Source organism: Rhincodon typus, chromosome 10, assembly GCF_021869965.1.
Source record: "Rhincodon typus isolate 14 chromosome 10, sRhiTyp1.1, whole genome shotgun sequence".
Taxonomy (NCBI): domain Eukaryota; kingdom Metazoa; phylum Chordata; class Chondrichthyes; order Orectolobiformes; family Rhincodontidae; genus Rhincodon; species Rhincodon typus.
Window position 1 is genome coordinate 73,482,079 of NC_063341.1, and position 9,764 is coordinate 73,491,842.

The window sequence follows — 9,764 nt, forward strand, 5'->3', positions numbered from 1 at the left end:
TGCACAAACCTCCCAGACCAACTACAGAATAGCCTCCCTCCGCGCCAGCTGTGGGAGTCAGGTCTACATCTAAACATAGCGTGAGGGAGACAAAGAAAAAAATAATCTTCACATAAGTGCCACAGGGCACCAGATAATTGGAAATAATCATGCATTTTTGTAAGTATGTCTTCATTTTCACTCTTAAAATGTCTGGTATGGGTCTTTGCCACTGTTGGACATGGTTATAGTCAAGATGGCGCTGAATCATGGTGACTCTTTGTGAGCTCCCTATACCATAGAAAGCATTCTATCCGGACGCATTACGGTTTGATATGGAAACTGTGCTGCCCAGGGCCATAAGAAACAACAGAAAATTGTGAACACAGCCCAGTCCCTCACCCAAGCCAACATTCCATCCATTGACTCCATCTATACTTCTCTCTGCCTCTACGAAATCATAGAGACCTCCCACCCAGGTTATAATCTCTTCCAACCTCCTCCGTCAGGCAGAAAATACAAAAGCTTAAACACACGTACCAAAAGATTCAAGAATAGCTTCTTCCCCGCTGTTGTTGGACTTCTGAATGGACCTCTCAAATTTTAAATTTAATGCTGATCTCGCTCGTAGTGCGCCTTCTCTGCAGCCATAGCATTGTATTCCTCACTCTGTTCTATTACCCTGATGCACTACGTATGGTATGATCTGCCTGTACTGCACACAAAACAAAACCTTTCACTGTACCTCGGTACATGTGACGGTCATGAATCAAATCAAATCAAATTAATGTGAGAGTTGAACAAACTGTTCAGACATTACAAGTACGGAAGAAATGGTAGAAGCCTAGAATTGCTCACCTCTGTCAAGGAACTGAATCATTGTATTCATGATTTATTTATTTGTTTGCTTGTTTGTTTGTTTATTTATTTGATAAGTTGTAATGACCAGATCTGGCCAGAGTTCCTCAATTTGTAACAATTCCTGGCGAGATACCCCAAACTGATAAATTCCTGGGGTGACAAGTGGTGAACAGATTCCCTTTCTTCATTCATCCACCACCGCATTAGCTGTAATATGGTTAATGCAGAAGAGACCCCTTCCCTTGTTGACACGTTTCTCCCAGACCCAAATGAGCTCGTGTTTTAAAAGGAATCAATTTAACTGGGTTTTCTTGTATGAATATAAAAGAGTTTATTAACTTCTAAATGTAAGAAGAATTAATATTGCAGTGAACACAGCTTAGAAATAAACGGTACATGCAAAAATACGGAAGTTTAAAAAGACAAGAGACATGGATCAATTTCCAAATTGTTCCTGAAGAACAGAAAATTGTACTTTGCAGCTATTGCAGTGGAGATTAGTAGCAGCATTGACATTGGCAGTTTGAACAGACAATCGTTGAGATTCTTTTTACTGGCTCAATCAAGTTAGTTTGCCCTGATTCCTTTTAAACAACTTTGCAGCACTCAAGAGACAATTGAAGCCTCACCATCCATAGTGTATTCTGCACTTTTGCCACTCTTAGTGGAAATGGTATGAAGCTTGAAGGAATATCTGTTCATCAGCCAAGTGTTGGTGGGGGGAATGTGCATGTGGAGTTAACATAGTAATTAGTAGGAGGCTTTCTTGCCCATGTTTGACCTGATTCCATGTCACTTCCAGGGTCAATGTTGAGGACTCCCAGGGCAGTTCCCTCCTGACTGTATCCCGGTGTTGTCACCTCTGCTGGGTCTGTCCTGCTGGTGGGATAGGGATGGTGATGGGACATTATGTGTAAGGTATGATTCTGTGAGTATGGCTATGTCATGCCATTGCTTTACCAGCTCTCCCAATCTTGGGCACACCTGCACCTTCCCTTGAAGTTTGGTAAGGATGATTTTTCAGGATTTTTCTAGTGCCTAGGTCATTGCCAGGTGGTCTGTCTGATTTCATTGCTCCTTAGCCTTTGGTACAACGGTGCAGTGTGTTATGCCATTCAGCCATGTTACAGTGTGGATCTGGAGTCACATATTGGCCACACCAGGGTAAAGACGGCAGATTTCCTTCCCTGAAGTGCACTAATGGAATTTTATGATAAAAGTTTACAATCATCATCCTACTTTTACTTCCAAGATTTTAACAATTAAATTCAAGTTCTACCATTTGTCATGGTGGGTTTTGAACCCAGTTCCAGAATATTACCTGTGTCTTAAAACTAATAGTCCAATGACACCAATCCATCACCTGCTTCTGTAGCTGGGTGGGTAATGTGGGAACAATGTCCATGAAACCCATAACCATTCATCATCAGTATCTCTTCAATATGAGACTCAACCCTTGGTCACCAGTAGTATTTTTCCATCTGCAGGATATAGGACAGTATCTCATTAAATGGTGTGTTCAGTCTCACAGCTAGTATTTGATATAACCTTGACATAGCATTTGACCTGATGATATGGAGGTTTTAGTTTCCATCCTCCTGAGGCCACTTGCAGCATGACATGCTAAGGGAAGCATTCACCAGCTTGTAACGGAGTTGCTCAGCATTAATCTGATACAGCAGTGATTTGCGATTATACGTACATATTAGGAGCTATAGCAAATATCTAATAATTCTAATAAATTACTGAGGTCTAGTTCTTATGTACAAAGCCAACATTAGCGTCACATCATCAGCTCCAAATATCCTGCTGAAGGTTAGGAGAAAAATATTCACTGCATTTACTAGAAAGGTCAGATCAAATTATCAAGGCTACATCAACAGAACCTGTCTCCCTGGCATTTCCAAAATGATTTAAGGAGAAAGCTGAGCACTTTGTCAGAATATCTGGAGATGGACAATAGAAGGAGTCTTACAAAAACAGAAGTTGCTGGAAAAGCTCAGCAGGTCTGACAGCATCTGTGAAGAAAAAATCAGAATTAACGTTTCGGGTCCGATGACCCTTCCTCAGGAGGTACACCACCTGCTTCTGTAACTATAATGTGGCAACAATGTCCATGAAACCCATAAACATTCATCATCAGTATTCCTTCGAGGGGACTCAATATGAGACACTGAGACTGTGAGTTCTGAGGAAAGGTCACCGGACGCGAAATGTTAACTCTGACTTTTTGTTCACAGACGCTGTCAGAGCTGCTGAGCTTTTCCAGCAACTTCTGTTTTTGTTCCTGATTTACAGCATCCACAGTTCTTTCAGTTTTTAACAGAAAGAACCTTGCCAGAATTGGTCTAACCATAAGAACAAACAAAAGAACTTCGATCATTTATTCTGGAAAGCTGTCAGCTCTCAGTTATTTAACCTGTTCACCATTTAGTCATTATAAATGCTCCCTTTATAAAGTGCTGCTCATTGAAGATGCGGAAATCTTAAGTGCTTCCTGGTTATTACATTTGAAAAAAGAATTTCAGCTATTTCCGTCACTCTGGAATTTTCCAGTTAATTATAGCCTTGAGTTCTGATAGTTCAGATAAACAGTTGAGGACTTCCTGAGTATAATGACTTGTGACACAAGGTCAGTCAACTAATGTGTTTGCACTTGTGGCTAAATACTAGAATTCCCATACCTGCAACTGTGAAAAAAAAACAAATGCAGTCAATCAGAATTTGTACCAGCTCATGGCAAAACAGTAAGACTTGTTAGGCAGTCTTTAGGTCAAAGTCATGCTGAATTTGAACTGGCATTTTTGCCATCAGCTAACATTTTTGACTTTGTTGCCCATTGGTATAAATCAGGTTCCCCCTCGATGGCCTTCCTGAGTTGAGCCTGCAACATTACTGCACTGGAAACTGTAATAAGTCCAACATTGTGTCTAATCTACTCATCGAAAAATCAAAACCCATTTCAGTGGTTGAAAAAAAACAGCGACGAGACGGAGAGACAAAATAAACATTTGCATCCAACTTGCTTCAAGGAACTAAATCCCAGGATGATTGTCATTGTCACTATCAGATACACGTTACATTAAATACAATGTGGTGCATCTGATCATGCTCAAGAATCTGACGTGTGTTTGATAGTTAAAGTAAATACAAAAAGATTTTCCAAAGCTCAGAAAGGCTTTAGATACAGTTGGATCAATATCAGTCTTACCACAGGTAAAAGTTCATTGCGTATGTTATTGAACTGCGAGATCAGTATGTCAATTTCTCGTGTATAACTTAGCTCCATCTTCCCTTTCTAAGGTTTTCAATTCCTTCAAGTCAAAAGCAAGCATATTTGTAATGGTTGATGTGAGTAATCTCTCTTGATCCTGTGAGGTTTTCTATTATTATTTTGAAGCATTAAATCAGTTGGTTTCTTTTAAACCATGTTCCTCTCTCATTTGGAATGGAAGGTTAATTTTATCAATTGACAGTTACCTAATGAAGCAACATGAGCCTTGCCCTATTACTTGGATGGCTGTTATGAGCAGTTGAAGATAATGCAAATTTCTTGGGGAGCCATTTTATCCAGCCATAGGGATACAGTCAACAGGAAGGGGGAATGGGACATTTTCAGCTAATGTTGATTTGTGGGAGAACAGATAACAGACATGAACATTAGAAATAGGTAATATTAGAAGTCACATGACACCAGGTTACAGTGCAAGAGGTTTATTTGAAATTACAAGCTTTCGAAGCACTGCTCCTTTGTCAGATACTTCACCTGACGAAGGAGCAGTGCTTCGATACCTTGAGATTTCAAATAAACCGGCTGGACTATAATGTGGTGTCGTGTGACTTCTGACTTTATCCATCCCAGTCCAACACCGGCGCCTCCACATCATTAGAAATAGGAGCAGGAGTAGGCCATCTGGCCCCTCAAGCCTGCTCCACCATTCAATAAGATCGTGGTTGATCTTTTCATGGACTCAGCCCCACATACGCACCCTCTCACCATAACCCTTAATTCCTTTACTGTTCAAAAATCTATCTATTTTTGCCTTAAAAACATTCAACAAGGTAGCCTCAACTGCTTCGCTGGACAAGGAATTCTACAGCTATCAAATAATCATCCTTTTAGCTTCAAAATTCCCAAAAAAGGACATAAAAATCTAGGAGCACTTTTAGGTCATATGGCTCCTCAAGCCAGTAGTGCAATTCAATAAATCACAACTGATCTCATCTGTGCTTCAATTCTACTTTTTGGCCTGTTCCATCTAACCTTTGACTCTCCCATAATTCAAAAGTCAATCTGTCTCAGCCTTGATTGCACTCAATGACCCCAACTCCACTGCTATCTGAGGTAGACAATTCCAAAGATTCATGAGTTTTTGGCAGAAGAATTCCTTTTCTCAAAGTATTTGGAATCCTTTGTCACAGAGAGCTGAAGGAGGATTCCTTGTGTAGATTTAAGGTTGAGGTAGATTCTTGATCAGTCGGAGAATCAGGAGTGAAGAGGAAAGAACAGGAATGTAGACATGAGTAGTGTCAGGACAGCCATGATCCTCTTGAAAAGCAGAGCAGGCTTGAGGGGCTGAATGGCCTACTGTTGTTCCTATTTCTTATGACCTCCTTATCTCTTGCTTAAATGGGCAAACTGGTGTCCCCTGGTTTCACCTACCCCATCAAGGGAAAGCATCCTCTCTGTGTCTACCCTGTTAGTCCCTCTCTTATATGCTTCAATAGGATCAGCCCTCATTCTTCCAAATTCCAGCAAGTATAAACTCAAAACTGTTCAACATTTCCTTTATAAGGCAATCCCTTTATCCCAGGAATAACCCAGTGTATATTTCCTGAACTAGATAAGTTCTTGATAATAAGGGAATCATGGGGTACAGGGAGAAGGCAGGAGAATGGGATTGAAAAACATATCAACCATGATCGAATGGTGGAGCAGACTCGACGGGCTGAATGACTTAATTCTGCTCCCTATATCTTATGGTCTTATGAACTGCCTGCAATGTGTATGTTTGGGTCTTTCTCTTTAGTTCTCTGTTCAAAGGCAGTTGCTTGAAGATTATTCACTGAACCATGGCTAAGTGTGCCACAGAAAGAAAAACAGAAATTGCTGGAAAAGCTCAGCAGGTCTGGCAGCATCTGTGGAGAGAAACCAGAGTTAACGTTTCAGATCGAGTGACCCTTCCTCAGAATGCTGAGCATACCATGTTTTGTTTACTCCAGGTAGGGTAAAGCAACACAGGCCCTGAGCCTATTTCAGATGGGAATAGGTTCAAACCCCTTTGCTGCTGATGATGATCTGATCCTTACAGCTTTGTCCTAGATAGTGTTGAGCTTCTTGAGTGAACCTGGAACTGCACTCATTATTAGGCAATCTGGCCAATGAGATATTAAATAGAATCTGATCAGCTCCTGAAGGTGGCTCTCCACAATCTCACAAGCCGGGTCGAAAGAACAAAAGAGTTTTTTTTCTTGTCAATATTTATCCCTCAACCTAAACATCAAATTACTTGGACTTTTTTCCCTTGTTGACTGGGGTAGATTGCTCTGTTGACATGGCTCTTATTTTACAACAGTGACTATTCTTCAAAAGGTGCTTCATTGGTTATAAAACACTTTGGGACACCCTGAGGTCATGAGAGGTGCTATATAAATGCAAGTCATAGAGTCATAGAGATGTATAGCACGGAAACAGACCCTTCAGTCCAACTCGTCCATGCTGGCCAGATATCCTAAATAAATCTAGCACCATTTGCCAGCATTTGGCCCATATCCCTTTAAACCCTTCCTATTCATATACCCATCCAGATGCCTTTTAAATGTTGTTATTGTACCAGCCTCCACTACTTCCTCCGGCAGCTCATTCCATACACGCACCACCCTCTGCGTGAAAAGTAGCCGAACCAATGTCCTTTACAGCCGCAACAATGACCTCGATTGTTTTAGAAGCTGGATCTTGAGGTATATGCTGGCACCAGCTGCCTTTGGATTGAAACAAAACAAACTGAACAGCAACAGCATTTGGATTGGTTGAAAGTGAGAATTTGACACAAGCTGAGAGGAGATATAACAGATGGGCTCACAGACCTCCAATAGACTGCCAGCAAATCAGATTCCTCTCCCTCCATGGATTTGCAACGGCAGTGGGGTCAAGGGTGGTCCATTGGAAGGGAGGCATGCAGCAGAGGCAACTGCTCAGATTGTCTCAATCTTAGTGACAAAATAGCTCCATGAGTTCCTCACACTGTTATTAGACATGAGGATGGAGGAGACAGGGGAAAGGGAGAGCTCTTCACAAGGAACCAACCTGTGATATTTCTTCCTTTTGGTTGCTTTCCAAACCTCTTTCAGCAGTTCTGTTTTCAGTCAGAAACAAAAAGAGAAATTGCTGGAGAAACTCAGCAGCAGAAATAAACAGAGTGAATGCTTCAAGCCTGGTGTGACTTTTCTTCAGAACAGTTAATCAATTTTGAATTCTGAAGATGAGTCATACCAAACTCGAAATATTAACTTTGTGTCTCTCTCCACAGATGCTGAAAGACACGATAAGTTTCTCAGCATTTTCTCTTTTTTTATTTCAATTTTTCAGTATCCACAATGTCTTACATTTATTACTATTTATGGGCAGCACTTATTACATCTGGGTTTACATTTGTTGTTTTTCATTTTCAATTCATCCTTGAGTGCTCTACAGAAAGTGAAAGTGATTGAGCGCTAATTTTATCCGTTGTTTCATAAAAATGCATATTTCTTTCACCTGAAAAACAGACTTTGCAAAAAAAAATCCCTGTAAAAAACAAAATACACTGGACAGACTCTCACTGGATGAAATTGATTCTCTGCTGATTTGTACCTTCAGATAAGACCATGACCTATGTCTGCTAAGTAGGATGATAGGTGATTAGAAAAATATTAAGAAAACCTTTTGTTCCCTGGAGGACTTGCATTATAAAGCCCACTTCACATCCGCAGGACATGTCAAAACACTTGACAGCCAATTAATTAATTTTGAAATACAGTTACTATGATTATGTAGGCAGAAATAGTAATTGCATGACTCCATTTCGAAAAGGAGCCAGGGAGTTGTCCCCAATATCCTGTCCAACATTCATCATTCAACTAATGCCGTTATAGATATGGATATCTAATTATTAACATGTTTGGGGATCTTGCTGTGTAGAAATTAGCTGCTATGTTTTGTACGTGGCAACAGAGGCTACACTTCAAAAAGCCCATCACTTTGGGATGTTACAAGGTCATAAAAGGTGAGAAATAAAAGCAGGTTTCCTTTTTTCTAATTCACAGGAATTAGTTTTCACATCTTCCAGGATTTGCAAGTTTATCCAATAGCTTAAAAATAAGTTTTTCAGTTTTCAACAAATGTAACAAGTAATTTCACTCTATTTCCTTTATTGTCTACCTCTTTCTCTCTCTCTCCTGTCATTCAAATCATTGCTTTATGAAGTCAAAATGCTACAAGCTGACTGTATGCCAGAGCATGCATTCATTGGATCTGTGAATTTAAAACATAGCAACTGTTTGCCAGTGTTGGAGCACAGTATACAATTTATCATGGGACTCACCAAAGCTGTGTTTCTGGAGAGACTGAAGCCAGAAACTTGGAGGTAGGGCCTCAACAATGTCACCCTTATATAACTTCGCCATAATCCCAGAAGGTGGCTGCCTTATTGGAAGTGAGTTGGACTTGGGGGGATCACCATGCCTCAGTTGAGGGGCAATGTTGAGATGGTGGAACCTTCATGGTAACTTCAGCCAGTGCAGGAACTGAACCCGTGCTATTGGTGTCACTCAGTACCAGAGCCAGCTGAACAGCCAACTGAGATAAGCAACCCCTTTTTGTCACCTTTAGTCCCTCACCTACACTGTGTTTACCCAGATTGTGCTTCAGGATTCTATCCTCGCTAAGATTTTCCTCAGATGCAAACAACAAAAGGAATTGTGTTATGTCATGTTCTAGAAGGAAATGTATAAGTGCATTTACAATGCTAAAATTCACTCTCTAAAGTGAAATATTTAAGAAAAGCCAGGGCAATATCACCTTTAACATACACCATCAAGTAGTAACTTAGGCCTGCTTGCAGCAATTCTATTCAGCTTGACCCAGTGGCATTGTGGCACACTCATCAGTGGTTTAGATGATGGTGGATTCAAGCCTTACAGGCATTAAACACATTTGGAAAGATATTGCTCACCTTTAGACTCCCTTTTGGGAATTGCTACTACACAATTGACCTCCTGAGCCGTTGTTTCCAGATTCACAATCCCTTCAATTCTCCACTTCTGCCTCTCAACGTACAGTCTCCATTATGCCGGAGCTTCTCACACATTGGTGTGAAACCATGAGCAAACTTACTTCGTCGCTTTGAACTCAGATGCAATAATGCTCACGGATAGGTATTTCTAATCAACTTTTTCAGAGATATTACTACACACCTCTGAAGCAGGTGGGACTGGAACCTGAGCCTCCTGGTCCAGAGGTAGGAACACTTCCACCCAAGAGCCCTGTAATGCTCATGTGTAACATTGGATCAAATATTGTGTGACCTCTGCATCAGCCGTTGAATGCTCACAGGATGTGAAACGGTCTGAATGTCACATGATTATTGTAGGTAGCAAACTGACCAACCCCACTCAACCCTACCTCTCCCGCCATCCCAACTGCAAGAGATGCATGAATGTTGCGGAGAAATCAGATGTAAATACACAACCATTTCAGTGGGGTTTCCAAGGATCTTATGCCCTGACATGATGGGAGATTAGGAGAAAGTTCCAGAAAAAAAAATCCCAAAATTTAAGCTAAGGTAGTGTTGCATTTCCACTTTGATGGCATTAATGGATTTGAGTGGAAGTGTGATGCACACTCAAGTGGGCAGGGCACTGAAGAAAACCAGAGATAACAAGGT